Source organism: Triturus cristatus, chromosome 4_2 (assembly GCF_964204655.1).
Source record: "Triturus cristatus chromosome 4_2, aTriCri1.1, whole genome shotgun sequence".
Taxonomy (NCBI): Eukaryota; Metazoa; Chordata; class Amphibia; order Caudata; family Salamandridae; genus Triturus; species Triturus cristatus.
Genome location: NC_140586.1, coordinates 381,614,504 through 381,640,641, shown reverse-complemented (window position 1 = coordinate 381,640,641; position 26,138 = coordinate 381,614,504). Strand labels below are relative to the sequence as shown.

General features: G+C 41.8%; 1 long non-coding RNA gene across 3 annotated transcripts in view; it reads right to left on the bottom strand.

Annotated features, from left to right (window-relative positions):
* The window catches only part of LOC146833924 (uncharacterized), a 71,555-nt gene that overhangs the window by 24,181 nt on the left and 21,236 nt on the right, over positions 1–26,138 (bottom strand). For all 3 annotated transcript variants that reach the window (XR_014960289.1, XR_014960288.1, XR_014960287.1), the window contains one exon: positions 2,016–2,158. This is a non-coding gene — a long non-coding RNA (uncharacterized LOC146833924). The remainder of the gene's footprint in view (positions 1–2,015; positions 2,159–26,138) is intronic.

Here is a 26,138-nt window from a genome sequence, read left to right as displayed (position 1 = left end):
AGGAGCTTTATTTAAGACATTGAGAAAAAGCCGAGAATTGTCGGAAGTTAATCTACCCTTAACAAAACCACATTGTTCTTTACCAATAAGATGGGGCATGAGGGGATCTAAACGCATTGCCAGCAGCTTAGCAAATAATTTATAATCAACATTAACAAGGGAGATCGGATGGTAAGTTTTTACAGTAGTGAGAATCACGACCATCTTTAGGAATGAGGCAAATAGTGGCTTCCTGAAAGGTACCCTCCGTCATCCCAGTTGAGTAAAATGATTAGAAAAGTGATAAAAGTTTGGGGAGTAATAGATCAGAAAAATGTAAATAAAATTCAGCAGAAAATCCATCTGGACCAGGCGTTTTCCCTTTAGTAAGGGAGCTTAAGGCAGTGGAGAGTTCTTTGAGTGAAAGATCTTTTTCAAGATCAAAAAAATTAAGATGGGAAGTAGAAGGAATAGGAAGTTTATCAAGATAAGTCTGAATGAGAGAAGAGGAAGGAGGAGAGTCTGGTGTATAGAGGTTCTGATAAAAAAGTTTACATTTATTAAGTATTTCCTGATCTTTATGCAGAAGGGAGTTATTGGAAGAGTAAATAGAATCTATAAGCGTACGCTCTTTACGAGATTTGAGATAATTTGCTAAGAGTTTCCCTGTCTTGTTACAACCACCATAAAAACGAGCACTACTGCGGAGGAGCACTGATGAAGCATTGTCAGTAGTAGATTTGTTGAACTCAATCTTAGCTCATAGCAATTCAGGTGAAATAGAGTTTTTTGAGGAAGTATAAAATTCATGCTCCAAATGCTTAATATGTGCTAAAGTGGATTTCTGCTTTTGAAGAAAACGTCTCTTTTTCCTAGAAACAAAATCTATGATGAATCCTCTTGCCGTAGCCTTAAAGGAATCTCAGATGATATGGGGGGAGGAATTTGAGTCGGAATTGAGCTCGAAGAATTCCTTAGCAAAAGAGCGAAAGGAGGAGGAGAAAAGAGGATCAGTAAGTAGGGAATCATTAAAACACCAGCGAGAGGACTTTAGACGGGGAGGAAGTAAATCAATGTCTGTAACAACTGGGGCATAATCAGAAATAACTATGGGTTCAATAGAGGAAGACAGCAAATTTTGATACAAGGATTGAGAAAGAAAGATATAATCTAGGCGAGAAAAGGGAAGCATGAGGAGGAGAAAAGAAAGAATAATCAAGAGTGTCAGGGTGAGAAAGTCTCCAGGAGTCCATGAGATGTGTTTGAGAGATGGTATCCATAAATTCTTTGTGAGTTTTATGCGGAGTGAAACGGACTGTGGATTTACGGTCAAGAAACGGGTCAACAATTTGGTTGCAGTCACCACCTAGAATGAAGAAGTCATCTCGAAATTGAATACATTTTTGTGTGATCAAAGGCCAAAAGGTACAATCAGGTTGTGTAGGACCATAAATGTTGTAAACAGTTAAAGGAACAGAATTAATTAACATCTTCGCTGGAACCCATCTACCTGCTGTGTCATTTTCTTGTGATAAAACTTTACATTTCAATTTTTTATGACATAGAATGACAACACCATTTTTTTTATTGGTAGACGGAGAGAATAAGACCGTACCCACCCAGCTTCTTTTTAACTTAAGTGATTCAATTTCTGTAAGATGATTTTCCTGCAAGAGAACTATATCGGGGTTATACGAGGCAAGGTGGGAAAGGATTCTCTGTCTTTTAATAGGATTGATAAAACCCTTTACATTCCAGGAGATAACTTTGAATGTAAAACATTAAAAATGTAAAAGATTTATACAAAACCAAGTAAGCAATATTATAGAGATATAATGATAGAAGAAAAAGAAGCAAATACCAGTAGGGAAAGAAAAAACAAGGAGGGGAGAGGAGGGGGACAATTAGATGAGTAGAAAAGGATGGTAGAGCCAATAACGGATAGGAAAAAGGAAGGAGGAGAGGAGAAATGGAGAGGAAAAAGAAAACCAAGGAGAGACAGTACATATCCAATAAGGATGACTGAAGGAACATACCTGAAGGGGACAAAAAGAAACACAACTGGGGCAAGGACGACACACGAAAAGATGAACCAGCCGAAACCTGGAGAGTCCGGACCACTTCAGGACTAGGAAGGGAAGGAAAACAAACCCTATGCATTGGGAATAGGTGGACAAACCTATAAGGATGTATAAAAGGGATACATTAAACATCAAATATACAAAGGGAGTTGCATAATACAGACCAACAGACATATAAAAGCAATGAAGAGTAATAATTAAGCAACAATGGACTAACATTAAACTAACAGAGATATAAAAGCAATGAAGAGTAATATTTAAGCAACCTTGGACTAACATTAAACTAACAGAGAGAGAAGAGAAAAAAAAATTAAATAATTAAATATGAGGATGGAAGAGCATTAAATAGACAATTAATAAACCATTAGAATGAACGACTAAAGCTAAGTCATACTGGAAACATTTTAGAAATTTTCTTCACCAAAACAACAGAAGGAATAAGAAAAATCTTAACATGAACCCTGTAAAGGAGAAAGACCAATGTGATTAGCCGTTAGAAGAGCCAGCAGTATCCACAACGTTGGTAGTGTGGATGTGAATAAAATTCTTAAGTTCCGCAGGATCTTGAAAAGACCAGGTTTGGTTTTGAAAAGTCACCTTAAAAATGCACGGATGGAAAAGGCCATAACGAGCGCCAAAAGAGCGGAGAGGTTGACGAAGATTAAGGAATTCCTTTCTTCTGGTTGCTGTAGCATTAGAAACATCCTGAGAAAGGAACACCCTCTGACCGAGCCAGGAAATTTGTCGTTTGGCTCTAGCTGCAGACAGAACTGAAAGTAAATCAGTAAACATCAAAAATAGAATGATGACACCTCTCGGTTTAACTGTAGAAGCAGAAAGTGAAGGCCGAGGACCAAGTCTGTGAGCTCTCTGGATACTGAGGGACATAGAAGAGGGCATGTCCAAGAGTTTCGGCAAAAAAGAGGAAAAAAAGGAGACAGGATCATCACCTTCTAAAGCTTCAGGAAGCCCATAAATGCGTAGGTTATTCCTCCTATTTCTATTTTCTAAATCCTCAGTGTGTTGTTGGAGGTTACGAACCTCTTTTTCTAAAGAAGAAAGTCTCTGAGAATCTCCTTGAACTACTGAAAATCGTTGTTCCATAGAGGATATTCTACTTTCCATTGTAGACCATTTTTCCTCAAGTAATTGCATTTTGTTGTTTGTTTCTACTACAAATAAGCGCAAAGCGTGAATTTCTTCCAGCGGCAGTTCCCTGGAAATAGGAGATGATGATTTGTCAGGAGAGAGAGGATCGTGTTTCAGACGTTTAGAAGACACAGATGGTGACAACAGTTTATTAGTGGTAGATTGTGAAGCAGAATTGCGATTGGAAGCTACTCCAGGCAAATTACTGTGCACAGAACCGCATTGCCGGTGCGCGTCTAAAATGGCGGACGCAGCTGAGGGGAAAGCATCTGCGGCATAAAAAGATACAAGCGGAGCGCGCTTTGCAGAAGAAAGCAGCTCACCAGAACCCTCACATATTCTGGTGACAGCAGGGAACGTTTCCGACAATTATTGGTGTGAGAAAACACACCTCCGAGTCATGAACAGGTCCCGATGTGACGGAGCTACTCCGTCAGGCGGCCATCTTGATTGGCGCCGTAGTCACGCCCCCATCTTCCTCATTTCTATATGACCAGCAAAAAATTTGGAACAGATTATCAAATGTTGAAATATTCACTGAAGTAAACAGCAATCTGTTATAAATGAAAAAAGTGATTGGGTGATATTGGCTGATTTAGAGCTCTTGATTACCTTAAACTAAATCTTGTCCAAGTCTTTGGGTCAAATTCAGGCTGAAGGTCTTGTTGCCATAAGAACCTTAAGTTCATCAGGGCTTGTGAAGATTCATATAGAGCGTAACAACCCTTGGCATATTGCCATTCCACAGTAAGGGCCAAAATGTATATTTTGGCGAAAAGGGTACTCCACTGCAACGGCAAAAGAGTACCCTTTCTGTCAACATAATGGTCCACCCACCCAATTTAAATGTGAGCAGGCATCTGGTGTGGTTACATCCCTCTGATGGCCTGGCAGAGTAAGGGCTGTCGGAGGTTGGCCTGTATGTCCACCCACCTAATTTTCATGGGCTGATATAGAGCTCAGTTTTCACTGCCCGTCACTGCCAGGAAATCCCTGAGGGAGGGCAGTGAAAATTGCAAAAATGCCCCCCTTGGCATGGGCAATACCTCCCATGGCAATAGGAACCTCTTTTTTTTTTTCAAATGCAAAATCCCACTTTGGGGTTCTGTTTATGAAAATAAAATAAACATTCTACCTTTACCATACTGCAAAGTTACAATACATTGGCAGGGACCACCTTGATGGTGTTTCCTGTCAATGGTTGAAATGTACGCTAGCCTGCCGGACATTTCAAAATTTGATCTTTAGGATCTCGGCCAGGTTAGTGGAGTAATTTACAATGTCACCTTGGGAGAACACCGCCTGGCCTCCAAAATATAAACGGGGTCCTAAATGAGGAAGGCTTCTTAGTAATACATTATTTGAAGAAGATACACCAAATGACCTAGCTAGATCAGCAGAGAGGTATTCTCTCATCAATAAATACTCTCACAGAAACATCTCAGGCAACATATAAGTTATCTCTTAATTTTTCTTGAGCGAGGAACCATCCCATATTTTATGTACCCAGGAAATGCCCTTTTCTTTCCAATGTTTCTAACAGAAGGAGTTGTTATGGATTTGTAAGTATATGATAATCCAAACTAGAGAAGAGTGAAAGTAACTAACCAGGGAGTTATCAATAAAAATATATATACAGTTATTATAATGTGTATATTTTAATGAAAGACATTTTTGATGACGTTGCCAATTAGCCATATGAACAATTTCCTTTAAAATAAAATGAGGGAAGAACACATGCTGACTCTTTCCCCATGTGGGTACTGGAGAATCATCATGGTGAAATAATATTATACCTGTTTGTCTAATAATAAAGGAAGTGTGATATGATGAAAAACAAGGGTGTCTAACCTCACCTTCAGTGTTAGGTTTCCTAAGATTTATTAAAGAATTTCGAGGAAATCAGTTGTTCCATAAAACGTTTGAACAAACACTATCCAACAGTCTAAAAACATACTTTGGAATTTTAAAAGACAGCATTAAAAGAGAAAAAAGTATATTTGGAAAAACCATCATGATGATCAAGTCTACCCCGCCACGAAAGTGAGAGTGGGGGCCAAACTGATAATAAATCGTGTAGTTTGGATTTTAGATATAAAGCATTTAGCTGAAGCGTTTTCTTGAGTGTAGGTGCTGGGTATTTAATCTAATTTAAATGGAAACATTTCCTGAAATACGTTAAAAAAATCCATTTAGCGATCCCTGAAGAGACTGAAAAGAGAACACTTGCCCGTTAATCTCAGAATGAAGAATCCATTCAGGAAAAGGGTAACTTTGGAATGGGTGAGTGAAATGCTTAAATGATGCCCACAAGTGTTTAAATGGGTGGAAATGCCAGCAAACTGCACACATTTGGAAGTAAAACTTGGGCTACAGGTTGAGGGCTCACATAATCAATGCACTCACCGGCAGCGGACTCCCCTCCAAATGCAGGCAGGAGCAGAGTGGAGGACGTACTGTCAGACAGCTAAAAGCTTGAAATTGCGGATTCTACCTTGATATAGTAGTTTAATGGCACAGAGCAGAGGTGCGTAGGCCCTGGCTGGAATGGACTGAGTATCATGATACCGAGAAGGGCTCAAATAAAGAAAATGGGAACTTAAAACAATATCTTTTAAGATAATTATTGATTAGTAATGTCAAGGTGAGTAAAGGACTTTGGCTGTGAGCATCAAGAAAAGAGGAACTGTTCCTACTGAATGATAATATAAGGTTTATAGCATAATGACTGACTGACTACAAAATGCTTTCCATCAGCCCATTTCTTGCAGGCCTGAAGACAACCCTAGATGCGTGTCTTTTTCATGTTTGGCTGCTGTTAATTAAGGATAGAAAGGATTTGCCTAATAGGAGCCTCCAGTCTTGCAATACAGATCTAAACATCAAAAAATAGATGCATATGAAGAGGCTTATCTAGTCATTAATTATTTTTTTTCTCTAATTTTTTTTTTCTCTAAATCAAACGTTTTGAAATAAACCCTCTTCTTTACATTTAAACTGTGTACTTATCTCTTCAAATCAAGAACGACGGGCATTAGAACAATGCATTTCTGCATGATTGTATTTTAATTGTTGTCCAACCTGTCTGCCTTTATATGCCCTCCCAAGTGACACCGAGGTGTATTAAAGAGGTATGAAGGTGACCCAGATTCTGCTTAACAGATGTTTGCTAACATTTTAGAGTTGTAGAAGCTATTCCCATTTATCATAAAATGTTATCATTCTTAGATTTCTACGTAAAGGCCGGATTCTAGGGTGTTTTAGGGTGAGTGCATATACAGGAATGTATTCAAAAAAGTTTGATGCAGTGGCACTTCAGCACCACAAGAGAAACACTAGCGGAGCGGTGTAAACAGGAATGGGACTATATGACAGGAATGATCTTGATGCATGACATATCACTGTATTGCCAATGAGGCCTGTCTGTTGCTCTGCGTGGACAGTTATTCATCCATTTTTGCGTACTAATGGCACATTAACCTTCTAAATGCTTATGTTGCTTCACTATCTTTAATCCCTTTACTGCTGATGCTTTTCCACCTCAGTGCTGAGGCCTTTTTTGGCTATTTGGGGTTCTTCACACTTGTTACTCAATAACTTTTTTCCACATGAGGAGTCCATGCAAAATTTGCGTCCTTTTGTCCACCATCTTCGGGATTCTAAACGTGCACAGATTTTGTGTGTTCCTCTGGAGGGGACCTAAAAAAAGCCTAAATATAGCAAACGTTTGGAGAAAATGGGAAAAAGTGTTCTGCATAAAGTGCCTGATTTTTCCTAAAAATGGCATCAATTAAAGATTTGCTGTGCTAAAATCAACATCTTTCAGGAAAGCTATTTTTTACCACAGTTTTGGCATTTTTCTAAGAGGTAGTCCATTTTTTCGAATTTTTCTGCTTTCATCCTACTTCCAGTTCGTGGTGGAAATAGATCTGAAACCAAAAGGTGATGGTGGAAAGCTATACCTTTCAGAAAAGTTGACAAAATTCTCAATTTAGCAAGGGGTAATTTGTGTAGATCCCTCAAGGTGGTGTTAAAGAAATTAACTGTTGAAATGTAAATATATTGAAAATGAGTAGGGAAAAACTCATTTGTGACAACATTCTCCTCTGTAACTTCTTGTCACAATGGCCATTTTACATTAGCTATAAGCCATTACATCTGCTAGACCCTTCTGGTTGCGGGCTATATAGGGTTTGAAGGTTCTCTAAGAACTCGAGGTACCCAGAGCCAGCAAATGAGCTGCACCTTTCAGTGGTTTTTCATTGAGTACATAGTATATTGCAATTCATATTGTAAAATATAAAAAGTGAAAAATGGCTATGAATGAAAACTATGTATTTCTGAAATGTACACCAGATGCTTAGCTTCGAAGCAATAGTTATTTGCACATCACTGAATTTGTGGGTACATCTGCTAGCATGTGATCTAAAGGGCTTTTTGCAAAATGTCTTCTTTCTTACATACTGCAAATGCAAATGTTCTACTATTCTGTGTTTCCACATGTCTCCCAGTAATAATGGTATCCCACTTGTGTGGCTGGACAACAAAATATACCTCAAAACTCAACCTAGAAACATCATATTTTACCCAGCAGAATATATGCTTTTTGTGCAATGTGAGTAGTTGCAGATTTTAGGCACTAGTTCACCTGCCACCCAGGCAAACCTACAACACTGAGACATTTTGGGAAACTAGACACCTGGTGACGCCAGGGTGGTTTGATATGCATGGCTCTCACCAGTTTTCTTTTACTCAAGAGTCTTTGCAAACCTCAAACTTTGGCTAAAACACACATTTTCCTCACATTTATGTGAGGAAAATTCCTAGAGCCAGCAGGGAGCCACAAATTTCCTACCACCCAGCATTCCCCAAAGTCTCATGATGAAATTGTACCTGGCTTGTGTGGGTAGGCCTAGTGCCCATGACAGGAAAGTGCCTAAAACGCAACATGGTCACATGATATGGCCACAAACAAACTAGGGAAAATGGGAGTCCCTAGGGGTGGATTGAGGGTGTTTACCCAAAATCAACCCATATGAGACAGAATGGGCACTAGACAGGGGGAAAAATTGGCCTATAATAAAGAAAGTGTTAATTGTGCTAAGGATCAGATTGTCGATAAACACACCAACCCTTTTTTATATGGCATATAAAAAACTCTCTAGTGTCTAGTGGCCTCTCTGCCCCCCTATGGGCAGATTGTAAGTAAAGACCTACTGTCTATTCCTGGGGGAGCAGAAAGACTGGTAGGATCATTTTGGAGGTGGCAGCTCAGCCAGAAACCTAGGTGGACTGCCCCCACCCCTTGCAGAAATAAAAAAATCTCTCTGGTATCAAATGGGCTTTCTGTACCACTCGAGGGACAGATTGGAGGTAAGGGCCTCCAGTCTGCCCCAGGGGGAAGAACGTTTGTTGGGGTCATTTTGCATGTGGGGGGGCTCGGTCTGATTTGAGCCTAGCCGCTCTACCACTTGATATAGTCAACAACAAAAAATCCCTGACGTCTAGTGGCATTTCTGCCCCTGTGCCAGCAGATTAAGGAGTAAAAACCCACAAATTGACCCCCTAGTCTGTTTATGCATTCTATGCGGCATGGGGGCGAGCATGTGTGGGTTGGTGCCCCCACCACTAAGTATATGAGTGAACACCTCCATTCGGCCCCAGAGTGGGCAGAAAGACAAATGAGGCTTGGGGCAGGGGGACCATAGGCCCATGGCTGGGGCGGCTCTCTCCCCACATAAAAACTGCAAAGAAAAATACCATGGTGCCTAGTGGTCTTTCTGCCCCCCTGAGGTGGCATATTGGGGGTGAACACCACCATCTGTCCCCCAGGGAGTCAGATAGTTTAATGAGGTAGGGTGACAGGAGCACAGACCCATACCCAGGCGGGGCACTCGCCCCACAAAAAATGGTACAAAGGAAAATACCCTGGTGTCTAGTGGGCCTTTTGCCGCCAGGGGACAGATGAGGGTGAACCCTCCACCAGCCCCCCAGGGATGGCAGAAAGACTAATGTGGCTTGGGGAAAAGGGGGAACACAGGCCCATGTCCATGGGGGCCGCTACACCTCGCAATCCTATTCCTTGGTGCCTAGTGGGTGGGCCCCATCTTGGGGATCGCCCTCCTGTGGTAACCCCAAACAGGGGTCCACTAGGGAGAGTTATCATTGGAAAAGGGAGATTCTCCCCTTTGCAATGATTCTGAAATATGCCCCCCGAGCACCGACTCAGTGAAAGTGAACTAAGCTCATTTCACTTTCACTTTGAGTGGAAATTATGCCACTGTGCATTTTGACAAAAATAAAGACTGCTCTTTCCCAGCACCTCAACCTGAAGAATAAAAAGAAACTCTTGGATGCAAGCACCAGAGGGTCCTTTAGAGCCTACAGCAGCATCTGCGAATGACTGACTGATGCACTAAGGGGGAGCGTGGGCATCAGCCATTGGGCAACACCCACACTTAAAAGTTTAACAACAGCCTCTCTGTTGCCCAACACAGGTGATAAAACAGCATTCATCATTCTAGTATTTGTTTTATTTTACAAGTGGTGCCGTCACATGTAGATCAACCACAAAACCTTAGCAAGCAGCATGAGCTGAGCGACAGCATCATGATCCTCTCCTACCTCACCCTGATAACATTACTCCTCCTGGTGACCCATTCCTGCCATAAAACATGACTCTTGGACTGAGCGAGGCTTTCTATTTCTCATGCTTCCATGCTTCGTTAAAACCCTGCATTGAAAAGTAATACTGACCTATTCATTCGGATTTGTCAAAGTCCTTCCACATACTGCACAGCTCCATGCCCAAAAAACAGTACTCCAGACTTCATCCAACTCCATGCTCCAGATTGTGCCAGGCAGCCAAAATAGTCTAGTCCTGGTTGCATTCTGACTGGATGTTGGAAATCTTTTGTGTGGTATTCCCCAGATTTTTACCTTCTGTAACTAAACCCCTTTTTGTGGGCACAAGGATTCTGAGCACTTGCTAACCAGTGCGTGTGCTTTACCTTACTGACATTGTAAAATTGGCATCCACCTAATTGGCACATGTATTCACTTGTACATCGCTAGTGTATGGTGCTGTATATACACAGGGTCTGTAAATGAAATCTACAAGTAGACTGTAGCACTCATTGTGCCACCCACTAAAGTAGCACTGAAAACCATGTTTCGGACCTGCCATTGGAGCCAGTAGTGCTGTTCAGTCACCCCAAGGATAGGCAATAAATGTCAATAGGGCAGAGTGCATTGTATTTAAAAAGTAGGACGTGTACTTAAGTTTTACAAGTCCTAGCAGTGAAAATCCTCCAAAGTTGGTTCTCCCATAAAAAAGCATTAGGTTGCATTATAACTCCTTATAATGCATAATTACTGTTTGGCACAGTTGCAGGGATTCAGCAGAGAAACAGAATTATGCCAGGACCACAGGACTTCTGAATGGGAGGACTATTTCAATACACCACATTAGCCCCTGTGAGCCCAAATACTGACTAGCTCATAATACCTCACTTACTGGCACATGCATCAACAATGCCATTTGCGATTCCTTATTAGCGAAAAATAAGGATTCGCTAATAAGGAATAGCAAAAGGCTATGCATGTAGAAATCGCTTACAAAATAGCGATTTCTAAACATTCCTTAATTGCGACTCGCGAATTGCGAGTCGTAATTAAGGAATACCTCCCCATTTATTCCTATGGGCCTAGAGGCCCATAGGAATGAATAGGAAGACTTTCTCGATTTGCGATTCTCAATTAGAGAATCGCAAATTGCTCATGCAATTTCAAGGGTGTCAAAAGGACACCCTGTTACACCCCTGAAATCTGCATATGAGTACATCTTGCACACACACATGCCCTAAGGGCATGTGTGTGTGTGAAATGGAACTTTGAAAAATGCACTTTAGTGCATTTTTTAAAGTTTAAACAAATTACCATGAAGTTCAACTTCATGGTAATTTGCTCCCCCTATTAGCGAAATCGCTAATATTTTTACTTTAATGCATTGCATTTAAGGAATCTCAATTTGAGATTCCTTCAATGCAATCGCAATTTAATTAATCGCAATTTAGAGATTACTTAAATTGCGATTTTTGCATTTGGGATGATGCATCCCGAATGCAAAAATACCGGTCGCAATGGGGCAGATTCTGAGAATCTGCCCGTTTGCGACCGGTTTTTGCTTTGATGCATGTGGGCCTTACTCTCCTAACTTTCCAGAGAGGCAAGTGAATTGGCATCTCAGAACACAATGCCAGTCCTCACTGGAACGCAGGAAAATAGTTCAGTCCCTTTCGTGTTTCGGATTCCTGCATCATCCACAATAAAACAAAGAGAGGCGCGTGGAAAGTTTATAAGATTTATTAATTCTGTTGTGCTATAAATCAACAGAATACTGAACAGGGCCAGCAGGCTGTATGGAATGAAAAACCCTTCATTGATAAAACAAATCGTTTGCTACTCTAATCTCCCTATGTTTAAATAATACGTGAGCTCAGTAATTAACTAAAAAGATCTGTGGAATTAAAGCCCGGCCAAGTACCTTGTAATGATTCGGTGTTCTGCATCTCAGAGTGTGCAATGCAGAGGTGCAAGGTGCACGGCCTTCATTCTCGGCAAAAAATCCTCCTCTGACTTTCAAAGGGCAACTCCCGTGTATATGATTTATAGGTGCTCTGAGAAAAACAGCATCTGAATTCTAGTGGTGTGTCTATCAAGCGTTAAGTAGCTAACCGATCACCGGGAAAATGAAAGCACAGTGTTTGTTTGACCTTGTATGATTTGTGCAGGTTGAGTCTCATGCAGCTGAACTAAATAACAAACATGCACCCATTATTAATGAAATAAAATCCCAGTGAAGAAATAAAATGTGCAACGTGTGCAAACGAAAGGCAGCTAGTTACCTGCACCAAAGTTAACATAAGGAAACATCTGTGGGACCTGAAAATGTTTAGGGACTCATTGGAATACAAAATTAAAATCCAAACTAATGATCAAGTCAGATTTTAAAATGCTATTTTGAAAATGCCACTTTTAGAAAGTTGGCATTTCCCTTGCCTAAGCCAAATGTACCGTTCTGCCAGTGCCCAGGGTCACCTGTTAATGGCTCACCAGGTGCATGATGTGCAGTCCTCCCAGACAGTGGACAAAAAGCCATGGTGTGAAGAGGTGAGGGTCTTACTGATAGGATGGCTAGGTGGGAGCTGTGCCTCTGCCCTGGTTGCACACCAAAGGGTAGCCTGGGGCCTCTACCCTGCCCATTCTGACTACAGAAAAGGCCTGTCCTGTCCCTAGCAGATGCAACTCACACCTGGGCCTGCCTGCCCTTTGTTTTACTAGCCAAGCTGGAGTAATAATCAGGGGAAAAGGAAGAACTAATCAGAACTATTTTTAGAGTTAGACAAAGGGATGTCCCCCACCTATAGGCTGTCACTTGACATAAAAATGTCATCCCAAGAATCCAAAATCAGAACACTCCTGGACGTTTGAAGACTCAGAAGAATTACATTCTAAACAAAAACTGACTGCCTCACACGGCTAGCTAACTAAAGGATATCTCATTAAAGATCTAAGACAGTGGTTCCCAAACTTTTGACTCCCGAGGACCCCATTGAGTCACTACTGGAAGCCGGGGACCCCCAAGCAATCTGTACTATTTAAATTTCAAACATTTACACAGTCATTCACAAAAAATACACAAAGAAGTGCACACCAAACAAATACTTGAATTACTAAAGATGTTATTATTTTATATTGAGAATGTTTGCAAAAATCAAACATTTTTAATGGTATGGGAAGGTTGGTGCTACATCTTGGCGACTAACTTTTCAATGTTTGGTTTTATTTCGCGGTGTGAGGCTCCTACTCCTGCCATGGCCAGACTGGAAACCCAAAGCAGGCCTGGTAAATGTTGTCAGACCAGTCCCGGTACGGTGCACACCAAGTGCAGTGAGTGAGCCTGACCATTACAAAAGGGGATTTGGAGGCCTCTCCCCCAAGAACATTAGGGAAAAAAGGTGCATTCTACAACACATTTGTCATTATATATTGAATTGTATTACATACTGTGCACCAGGATATTACAATCTGTGTTGGGGCTCTTCAATGATTCCCTCACTATCACCCTCCAACGGTGACTCTTATCTCTTCATAGACCGTCTGTCAAATGTATTTCATTTGTTTCATAGCACCTCTCACACCAGTGTAGGGTGTCATAGCACTTTTCACCACATACATAAAGAAACAATGAATCATACGTGTGTAAATCGCTGTATAGAGAATGTTACATTAGATAATGAGGACTTCAAGGTGTAGGATTCACATGTCATACATACTGGTAGGCTTTCCTTAAGAGCGCTTGGTCTGGAGAAGCACAAACTCAGGATTCAGAACATAACACAGTGTTTAGCATTGACTTTAATAATAAGGATATATTTATACCCAAACGACTGGGAAAAAAAACATAACTTGCTGACTTGTGCCATACAGTTTGCATGCAGCTCTTTGATGACAGTTTACAGCACACTATGCTAGATTACGATTGTAACTTATTAACTTCACAGTGCCAACAGACTCTCAATGACAAAAGCAGTTAATCACTGAGCTATGCACATAAAATAATGTTTTTGAAATGCATGGTACACGTTCTTTGCAGCAGTCATATTCACCCTCTGCGCTACCTTAGATGACTCAAAGATTCCACTGGACAAAACTCCCATCTCTCTCTAAAAAGTACATTAATCACCAGAGTATTCTTGACACTTTTATTGTTGCCATAAAACTGCTGATTGTATAATTAACTTTGCAGTCCTTTTACAGCTGCTGCCTGCGGACTCCCTGGGAATGTGTCACAGACCCCTGGGGGTCTGCAGACCACAGTTTGGGTACCACTGATCTAAGGCACTAATGAGTCACAATTGATCCTTGTGATTCAAAGAGAGATAATACACTTCAGAAACTTTTATATAAAAAAACCATTTTTATTATCATTTGTAATTTAAAGAGCACAGCGTTACCTAGCAGGCATCTTGGTGCTATTTGCGAACCACAGAGGAAAAACCTGGGGTCATTCTTGACCACTTATAACTACTTTGGGAGCAGACAAGTTTTTAGGCTTCTCCTAAAACTGAGTAGATTATCATCCAATCTGAGGAGGGTGGGCAGCTTGTTCCAAAGTTGTGCTGCCCTAACTTTAAAGGCTCCCCATTCTATCATGGTTTTCTTAAACCTTTGTATACAGACAAGATTAGCTGAGGCAGACCTCAGTTTCCTTGCAGGTTTGTCGTGGATGAATGTGTCCTGTAGGGGTTTCGGCCCTATGCCATTCAAGGCTTTGTGAACTAAGCACATAGCCTTGAAGATGCTCCTTTCCCTCACTGGCAACCAGTGGAGTTCTTTTAAGGTATTTTTGTTTGCGCTAGTTTGGCGGCCATCACCTGTATTCTGTACAGTTTTTTAAACTGATAGTCTGGAATTCCCAGTAGGTGGGTATTGCAATACTCAACCCTGCTTAATATCGTGCTCTGTACAATCAGCTTTCTTGCTGGCTGTGGGAGTAGAGGTACAATATTTCTCAGGTTTCTCAAAAGTCAGCGGCAAGTAGCCATTGACCTATTGACCTGAGCTTCCACACAAAATGTATTGTCTACTATTACTCCCAACTTTCGCACTGAATGGGCTGTAGTCAGATCCTTGTCTTTCGTCCATGGCCAGAAATGGTTTGGAAGTTGACCTAGAACCTTGCTGTTTGAACAGCATAGGAATTCTGTTTTACTTCCATTACATTTTAATATGTTACTATAAAGCCATTTTGCCATCCCTATTAGACAGGCGTGAAATGTGCCCATCTGGCCCATCTGGCCAGCGTCATCTTTATCTATTGATATTATCAATTGGGTGTTATCCGCATAGTTGATGAAAGGCCACCCAAATGAATTGATCGATGTTAGCAGTGGGCGTGAATACACATTGAATAGAATGGGGCTTAGCGCAGAGCCCTGTGGCACCCCGTTCAAGGTTTCTTTAAACTTTGATTTAAAAGGTCAGAGGACAACTGCTTGATATCTCTCTGACAGGAAGGATTCAATCCACTTTAGGAATAAACATTCTACCCCTGTCGCCTTTAGTATATTGAGTAGTATCTCATGGTAGTATCTCATGGTTGATGGTGTCGAACGTTGCAGATAGGTCTAACAGAATTAGGATAACCGTCTGTCCCCCGTCAACCCGCCTCCGCAATTCATCTGTTGCTAAAATTAGGGCTAATTCTGTGCCATGTGCTGGGCTAAAAGCCATCTGCTTAGATTTGAGAAGGTTGTTTGCTTCCAAGAAATTCAACAGTATTTTACTCACCAATCTTGATTGCATATGGAAGCTGGGAGATTGGGCGAAAGTTACTAGGGTCCTGAGCATCCGCTTGCGGTTTCTTCAGTAAGAGAGTGATCAATGCCTTCCTCCAGGCAGATGGTACCGACCCTATTGCTACGAATTGGTTGCCGATTTTCCATATCCTGTGTGGTATTGGGTATAGGATTTGTGAAGTGGACTAAAGGCCACTGTAAATCACCTCTAAGGGATTTGGGTTGACATTGTTTTTTGTTTGCAATGCGGCTATTTGTTTTTAACTCTTGATACGCTGCATATATGTTCCAGGCTTAAGGTCTACTGGGAACATGTTTTTTCACTTCAGAATTGGATTCTTCTGTATATTCGGCCACCATAAGTACAGGCATTGCGACTCTTGCACTATTGAGCCGATTTACATGGTTGTGTCACAGTTTTTGAGCACTAAAGCTTTTGTATATGTTCGTAAATAGATCAAATGCTGAGTCTGGCGGCCTGTTAATCATACGTTTCGAGGTTCCACTGTATACAGGCGGTTTCCCTGCCGAATTAGCATTAGAACAACAGAACACTAATTGGTTCTATAGAGGTGACTTCATATCTACATATGACTTTGACTTGAAATACTAAGCACTGTAAAGCACTATATGGTGATCGTAATACTCTCTGAGCTATGGGTCATATGTTAACACTGCCTTTCTTCATTACTTTCTTATTTTTCATATATATACTTACCTCTTCTGCGGATTGTTTGAAGATATAGGTATGATCAAGTGAAACGTTTAGTTTTTTATGCTTCTACAATACTTAGCCTAGTGCCTATAGCATTGTTAACTCATGATCTATCTCTTATGATTAGGTTTGGATAATAGAACAAGGAATAATCTGCTCTTGGAATTGTTGTAAAAACTTTTTTCTACATATTATTGGTGAGTTTTCAATACACATGGGCACCCCTAGGGTGGTGGGTTCTGGTTCCTTGTTAAAAAAGTTCCAATGACTTTTCACAGTTTTACCTCTTGTCAGGTCAGTAGGGACTCTTTAACCTTTGCACTTAGCCTATCTCACTCTAGTGGCACAAGTAAATCACAATCTCTTCTCTTACATTGTCTATTTCCCCGTCCACTTTTTTCTCACCTCCTAAAATATCAGTTTCTAAAGAACAACAGAAAATTCACGGTTCTCATTTCTCGAGGGTTTTTCCTGACACCCTAACTAGACTAAGGCTTGAAAATCATGATATCATAAATAGCTACAAGGTTTATTTTGTTCTTGTTGTTGTAGCCCTGGAGAAGTCGAAGGGTGATGACCCAATGACGAAACACGTGTTGGCTATGGCGACATCTATCACCAGGTTGTGACTGTATCAACCACCAACAAAACTGCAATGATTGTATTACTGAATGTGATTATCATGAGACATAAAGTTAAAACTTGGAATTAAAGAAGATTTTCAACCACTACACATTTTCGAACTCCTGGACATTATTGTTGTTGCTCAGGATAAAGACTGATTGTTACTTATAATTTTTGGGCCTTATCAGTCACAACATTTTTTGGAGGAACGTGGGTGGCTGTTTCTTCTTTATCCATGTGAGCATTTAAAGGAATACAAGAAATTCTGCTTTCTTTATGGTTGTTCGCAGAATTTAACCCAGCCACGCTCTTCTTTTAGATAAGTTTGATATCAGGTCTAAAAGGGTTTGGAGCCCAGTTGCCTGGCTCCCTAGGGGTCTATAGCAGAGGATTCCTGACATAACTACCCCTCCTTTTCTTTTTAGAGAGAATCCAAATATTTCCATGCAAAGGATTTCCTCCACTGGCAATGTTACCATTTCACATCTATCTTTAAAGATGATTGCAACACCCCACTTCTTTTATGTGTTCTAGGTTGATTTATCACCTTTTAACCTGGCAGGCAGGTGAATCTTAGGTCCACTTCTATGTCCTTAGGGATCCAGGTCTCGGTTATAAACATTACATCCCATTCATTAGTTTCAAGTAGGAGGTATAGCTCTTATGCATGCTTTACCAGCGAGTGTGCATTGATAAGACCGCACTGAAGGGTTCTCTCTTTAGACCCGAAATCCTGGGAGCTCATCTCCCTTCTGTAATCTTTGCTCTGATAACTTACTACCCTTATCCCCTTATCTGCATACTCAGCCATAGGGTTTGATTCCCTTAATTCCTTAGCAGAGTATGCTAATCTTGGATGAGGTAGCAGGATTTCTGGCATGAAACCAGCAGCATGGCTGGCGCTGGTCACTTGATGCTGGATGCTGACGGGTGCCTTTGGCACGCCTTCAGCGCAAATCAATTTACAGAACAAATGTTGGTAATGTCCCTTGGGATTACAAAAGTATACATGAAAAGCAATAAAGAAAAATAGGCAATGCTTTTACATAATAGTAGACATGGACAATCACTGAAAAATTCCAATACTCACACCCCAAGTGCATTCATGCTTTCAGTCAGACTCATACATCACACTCAACTGCATTCATATCCCATCACATCAACTAGCATATAATAAAAAATAATAAAATCAACAGCAGTTTTGGGACTACCAAGGACCGACAAGCAAGTACCATTTCATATTCAGTTTTTTACATAGTATGACCTTGTCAGAAGTGACCAGATACCCACAGTTGCCACTTCACGCATTTTGGCACGATTTTTATCAAAAACATTTAAATCTCATATTTCTGGTTTTAGCGTTTGGATTTTTGTTGCTTTGGTATCATTTTATTAATTAAAATGTATTTTTCTAGACGTGTTTGGGATTCCTCTTGTATTGAGTTTTCACTTTATTACTTTTTGAGAACTGCATGAATACTTTACAAATTGCCTCAAGTGTTAAGCCTGAATGCTTTGGTGCCAAGCTACTGGAAGTTTAAGCACAGGTTTATGTAGTGAATTTTGTAGTTTGTCCTGACAAGGATTGTGATTATTATTTGAGGTGGGTTCTTCATCCCCTCAACTAATATTCCAATTTCTTACACTGTGCCTTCGCATGGATTGCAGCGTTGTGATTGGTCAGGGGAACCTGGGTGCCTACCAATCACAACGCTGCATTGCAGAGTTGTGATTGGTCAGGGGAGCCTTGCTGTTGTTCCTGGCTTCCTGTCCCATGAGGAGAGAGCAGGGTCAAGGAACAGAGATGCGGCCGAGGGAACGGCGGCAAGGTAAATGTGTATGTTTTGTTGTTGATTTTCCCTTATGCTACCTCTTGCCCATGGCACCTGCCTCCACCCCCCCCTGCTCCCGTCCCGCCACCTACGAGTAATGCTGGCCACTACTGCACGCATCAAAGAGCTCCACTGGCTCCCAATCCATGAATGAGAACTCTTCAAACTCCTCATGCACACATACAAAGCCATGCACAACAGTGGAACAACATAACGGCACACACTTCCACAAACCTACCAGAAACCTCAGCTCAGTCAGACACTTACTTGCACCGACGCCCTGCACATGCAGAATCAGATCTGGGCATCCTGCCTTCTCCTACTTCGCTTCTACTGCCTGGAGTGACCCGGCCCAGACATCAGAGCCTCCTCCCCAGTTCTTTAATTCCTCACAAAGAAAATACCTGGCTCTTCACCTAGCCCTGGCCCTGGCTTGGCCCATCCAGCTCCTGCTTCAATGCCAAGATACCCTTCCTGGTGCGTTGTGCACTATACAAATACACAAAACATAACATCTTCTTTGTTTTCCATACAATAAATATGATATTTCCAGACCACAGAGGCTATTGCAGCAAATCCATTGCTCCAGGCTCTTTCCCTACATGAAATCAACAGCTTTGTCGATCCATTCCCTTCCTTTCCAATGGAACACTCCGAGCTCTTTATAGTTCCAAACATCGTCATTCAAGAATGTATGGCTCATACAACTAGAGCGGACACAGCAGTGTCCCGGGGATGCCTCTTCCCCTAATTACAAAAGAAAGAGACAAAAGCCTTCTCGGCCCAATCAATGGCCGCTGTCCAGGCGGATCTGACCTCTCGTGGTGTCGATTGATATGTTGTAGTAATGAAAGCCTCCGTACCTGACAGGTTGCATACTGGCACTCAGATACTAATCCAGGTGACACATGCATGTTCCACCTGCAGCAGGCTGCTGGCGCTGCGGATTATTGATTGCTTCGGAAACATGCGCTTTGTTTGTTTCCATTGCACCTGCTTGTTTTGCTGTCGCGGGGAGGCAGAGCGGGCCTCCTGCCAAATGTTGTCTCCTTAAGCCTTTGATTACAGAAATATTTTGCTGACGTGTAAAGTTCAATTCATCAGTGTTCGACATGCGCAGGCCTAACAGCATTAGCAATCTGTTCTGCTGGTGACACAACTCTGAAACAGAAATGAATGTAAATCTTTTTTTCCACACAAGGGGGCTACATCGACAAACGGTAATTACTATTAAAACATTTAATGCAATTCTTCGGGAGATATATTTTTCTTAACCTGCTTTTAATAAACCACAACTTCTCCCTCCATCATTGCTTCTGTTCTGCTTCTAAACTCAGCGGTGCCACTTCTATTGCTCTTCTTACCACTGGAGTAGCGCTGCACTGTGTTTTCGGTAGTAGGGTGAGATGAGTCTATATGACACAGTACAGACTGGAGGCTATTGTACGTCGCAGGATGAGCCAGGCCACTGTAATGTTGGAGAGAATCAGTTTTTGCAGTCCGTTCTCCCTATTTCTGGAATCTCAGCTTCAAAAGATGTTCAAACAACTATTGTCAAGCCCAGTGTGTCTAATTTTTTTTTTAAACAATGAAACTGACATTATAATATCCATCAAAGGCTGCACTAAGCAGTTTCCCTATACAGGCTTCAGCACCTTGGATAGTTACTAGAGACCCCTCGAGTTAGTCACAAGTGTTTTCTGCAGGCTGCAGTACCATAAGCTGTTACTAGAGATCCATAGCATACCTTTTGGTTTTGACATAAAATTGCCACCTTAGGGCAGGCGTACAATATATGCGCTCCAAGGGTGAAGATAGGTTAAATATGGTATGTTAGGTGTGGTTGTTTATGTATGGCATGAGAGCGAGGCTTGGTATGGTAAGTTCAATATGATAGGTGTGGTATGTTAGGTGTGGTCAGTAGGTGACTATAGTTAGGTTAGGTATGTAGGAAGGTTAGGGAGGAAGGTATGGTTATGTGCGGTTAGGTATAGTAGGTAGATATGATGGGCTAGGCATGATAGTTAAGTTATGCTAGGGAATGTATTGTAGGTATGATATGTAGATAGATATAGAACCTATAGTATGTAGGCGTGATAGGTAAGCATGGCAGGTATGATAGCTAGGTAGGGATGGTAGGTAAGTAGGTATGGTAGGCTTCATAGGTGGGGGAGGTAGTTATGATAGGCTAGGTAAAATAGGCTAGACATACTAGTTAGGTTTGATAGGTATGAAAGGTATGGTGGGTTAGTCAGGGAAGGTTTTGTAGTTTAGGTTAAGTTGGTTAAATATGGTACGTAGCTGCTGATGACAGACAAAAATCCATCCTGATACATACATGTCCAGAGATACAAGCAGGTGTAGTGTGAACGTGATAAATGGTTTTCAACTGGGGAGTAAATTAATGTGACTGCAGGCCATATTTATGTACGGGTTGCTTCGCTTTTGCACTATGCAACGGGGTGCATGTGCGATGTTACCCTAAAATGCAATTTTTCAAGCTACGCAAGGCCACCTTGCGTGGCACTGAGTGGATTGATAAATACAGGGTAACGTAGTGCCATGCAAATTGATGCGTTGCGTTACTCTGCCCCAGGGAGGCGTTCCATGGGTGGTGTGTGGGAGTTCCTACGCAGCACCCATGGATTTTGACACATTCACAGATTTACTGTTACTGGTAGACCCGGGGAGGCGTGAAAATGCTATGCCTTCCCAGGAGAGGCATAGTGAGGAGAAATATCTTTGTTTCTTCTAATTGTTTCATCTTTCTGTGTGTGCTGCATTCTGCAAAAAAATAATACTACTTACAATGCAGGCACCCTTACACCATGCTGCAAGAGTGCCTACACTGTTGGTAGGCAGCACATTGTGAGCCAGTGCTGGAAATAGGCAGGAATACGCCATATTGTGTTAAAAATTGCCCATTATTGCCCTTTCTCTGTTCCGCACTGCAGCGCAGCAAGGTGACTGGTGCTCTGCGCTGCACTGTGCCATGCTACTTAGATATGCCCCTATTTTCATGTACCGTCTTTTGCATATTTCATCTGGGCAAACTGGTGCTGTTATGCCAAGGAGTGTACTTGCCTCTCCCTTTGACTGTGAGCTTCTTCTTGGAATCATTAGTCTGATGAGCCTATGTGGATGCACTGGCATTCTTGAGTGATACTTAACTTGAGAGACATTAATAAGCTTTTCAATAGGGCTGGGCAGAGCTCACAGAGTTTCACTCCATGTAATTCCACAGAGTTACCAAAAAACGTTGAAAAATTCCATGGAGTTCCGCGGAGTTCCACGAGCAGGCAGAGTATTACTTGTCCACCCCTAAGTTTAGTTTTTAGGGCTGGAAATGGCCTATGATTTTTTACAAGCTGTCAGAGGATTTAATTATGCTTGAAACACTTGGATAATTTGCAAGCCTGGAAGTTCAAACACATGAAACTGCAGAGGAGCCACTAATCCCAGTTTACGGTTACTGGAAAGAAAACCAGGAGGCGCGTACTACGCAAGATGTCTTATATGCATTACACTGTCCGTGTCAAAATGCCATGGCTCACTGCTCTCCACCTTACCAGGTGCAGCAGTACATTGGTGTCAGGCAGCAGGTAGTGCAGCTCAGGGAGCAGGCGGCTCTGCAAGGGTGGCTGGGGCTGGAGGACTATGCTGTCAGGGGCTTGGCAGATTTGGCAGTTGATACACCCACAGCCGATGTCCTATCTACAACACCCCACTCGAACAGGTTCTTCATAATAGTCAGTCCCAACATAGAGAAAGGACTACACTCTTCAGCGCCTGCGCCCACCTCCAGGGCTAATGAAGCAGCCATATTAGAGGTGTAACATTCCTGTTAAATATGGACCTACAGTAGTCCAAAAATTAAAATATTAGTCCTGCAGTCTGCAGGTGCCAGAGCCCAGAACGCCATATTGCAACAAACCTTGTGCTAAGAAGATCGCAGGGCATCTCACGACCTCTTCTGAGTGTGCATTTGAATCTCTCTGCTAACTAGCCCAAGTGCTCCCATGACCCTCGGTCAGTCGCTTCCCATGTGTGTTGCTGTGTTTACACTCCAGCGAACAGCTTTCTAGAGGGCAGCACGGTGAAGTGACTGCCGGAAAGGACTGGAGGACAGCCTTCGGGTTAAAGAAGAGATCTATTGCTGGGATAAGTTTTTGTGAAGATACTCCCTGCTGAGACAGGGTAGGTGTGGGAAGTGCACAGAACACACCAGGAAGAAGTCCTGCTAGGGTCTAGAGGAATGTTTGGCACCAGTTGCCTTCTCGCTGCAGGAAGCAGCAGAGAGGAGAGAAAGCCGAGGCAAAGCCGCCCTCCCTTCTCCACCACCGCACTGTGAGAGGGTGAACCTGGTGTCAAGGGTCTCTGGGGGAAGGCGACAGCTGGTGGGACCAAATGGCATTCTGGTTGCTTGGGTTCATTCTGTCTTGGGGGTGAGGGGCATCTGTTGAGGGCATGGCTGCCGCGAGCATTACTAGCCTCCCGGCGCTACCCGAGGATGGGAACAGCAGCACCTTCACAGTTTACACCCTGCGGAGCAAAAGAGCCCAAGAGTCTATACTGCAAGAACAGTGTTTTTTTTCACCGGATCAACTGTCACCACATCAACCCAGACAGCAGGGTGGATGGAGCCCAGAAGAGCGACCCCTACAGTAAATACAGGCCTGACAACAACTATCCCTACAGGTACCCTGCAGCACCAAAACCTTTATACCTGCATCAGCACCTATTCTCACTTGCACTGTGAGAAATTTGCCCTTCCAGCGCTGTCATTGCTAGGAGTGAGCAGCGTGCGCTGGATAACTCCTCTCCACCGGTGGTTGACTGAGATTTTGCTGAATTCCAGGCTCCTAGTGTAGTGCGGAGTTGCAAAACTCTGCAAACTCGACCGCCAGAGCAGAGTTTGTCACCCACCCCTACTCTTCAAGCACCCTAAACTAACCTACTATTCTCTGCTACAGATGGAAAAAATCCCAAAACCCGTGTCCAGAGATGCAAGTGCTGACTATGTTAACACGTGGCAAACACTCTTCAAATTGAGAATACATTAATGTGAATGTATTCATGTACTGCATCTACCTTAACGAATCGGGGCAAACAGGTGTTGATTTGCCAAGCAGTGTTCCTCCCTCCCCTGTTGACTGTGAGCTCCTCCTTGGAGTTTTTAGGCTGACATGCCTATGTGGAAATTGTGCTTGGGAGGTGGTACTTAACCTATGAGAAAGCGCGCAGCATTTCAAGCACTCAAACTAACGTATTACTCTGCTGAAGAAGGACAAAAATCCAGAAACTAATGTTTCCAGGGATACTCCTGCCCTTTGGGAGGGTAACTAACCCAAGACAATAAACAGCATTTAAAGCTCCGTCAAATTGACCTATTATCCTCTAAGAATGGCAGACAACCATCCAGAAAAACATGCACCCGAAAATATAATCACCAACTTGTGAGCAAATCAAAGTGATTGTATTAATATAACACAATGCATTGGGCAAACTGGTGCTGCTTTGTCAAGCATTGTGATTCCCTACTTCATTGAATACGGTGGATAGGCATGGCAGGTAAGTACTGTAAGTATGGCAAGTAAGTAGGCATGATAGGTTATTGATGTTTGGTAGGTTAGAATAAGTAGGAAGATATGGTAGGGTGGAAATTGTAGAATAGGTATGGTATAGTAGACATGGAAGCTAGGTATGGTGGTTAGGTATGGTAGGCAGGTTATGGTGGCTACAATATTGTAAGTATGTTAGATATAGAAGATAGGTATGATAGGTTGCATATGGTGAAATTGGCTTGGCATGTATGGTAAGTAGATATGATTGGTTAGGTATTTTAGGTTAAGTGATGTAGGGAGGATATGTGTGCTGGGTACGTTATTATTGATAAGTTATGCATGGTAGGAATGAAAGACAGGGTAGGCTAGTTATAGTAGAAATTGTGGGTTAGGTAACATATGGTAAGCATGGTAAGCATGGTACATAGGTAAGATAGGTCTTGTAGTTAGGTAAAGTAGCTAGGTATTATAGGTGGGTTTGGTAGGTAGGACAGGTTAGGTAAGGTAGGTAAGTATGGTAGGTAGGTTAGGTAGGTAGGTTAGGTATGGTATGTTATATATGGTGGCTAGGTAAGGTGGGTATGGCAAGTTGGTATTGTAAGTTAGGTATTGTATGTAGTATTGTATGTATCATAGTTTAGGTATGGGACCACATGATAACATGTTGCTTGATATTTAAAAGTTTGCAGTATTATACCATTATCCTTTCATCCACCTTAAGAAGCACAAGTACTGTTATTAATAAAGCACACTTTTTTGCCTACAAAACATGCATACATTATGTAAGTTCTATAAACTTGTTGTTCCATTAATCAATGTATAATATAACAATTCCAGTCTGGAAGGTGAATAAAAGAATGTTTTATTAGTACTAATCCATGTAGGTGCCTATTATTATTATTTTTGTTTTATTGTTATTATTATTATTAGTACTAATACTACTACTAATATTAATAATATTAATAATAATAATAATAATCTTCTTCATAACAATAATTCCTTTTGACGATCAGGCTACACTAGTAGAGATAAGTTGTACCCTTTGACGAAGAGTGTTATCACATCAAGACAGACGTTGAAGTTTATGTTAAACGTGATGATTGCCTCGTAAGCCCTTTTGACAATGGGCCATTATTCCTGCTGCAGCTTTAAGAAAGTCTGCAAGCACATATTTAGTTTGTGAGCAAAAGACTTGTAAATCCTGAAACAGTGTCATGATAGCTAAGTAAAACAAATTAGTACTCAGAGGCAATTATTGCATAGCACTGTACCTTTATTATATGATAGGCTCAGACAGCCAAACAGCAAGCAGTAAAGTCATAAACCAGAAGTTAAAATGTTGATGTGCCTCCAGAATAAATATGTCAAGGAGCACAAACTGGGCCTTAATTTATGGCTGAATATGATGGCCATCGGCAGTTTAGGAATAGATTAACTTGATTACGTCACCAAATGGGACGATGTAACCATTTCCAACATGTCATGGCCTTGATGGACACCTCATCCAAACAAAGGCTGGGAGGCCTGGCCCAAAGCCTGCATTCAACTTATACTTCTTCATACTTATTGTTTTTATTGTATATTTAATTGATTTTGCATATACAGCAATAAGGACCTTTATGTTTCTTTTCAATGTATCAAAGACAAGAGCTCTTACACAAGATGCTAAAGCTGTCTGCAGCAAGACCCAAAAGGGTGATAACCGTCACACACGTGGTTCGTAGTTGATTTTCTTCTCACCATCACCATGTGTGCTTGGTAGGCTCCCTTGAGCGTTATATGTGTCCCTAATTATTAGATCATACATTGTACAGGGCTGAAAGGATGTAATT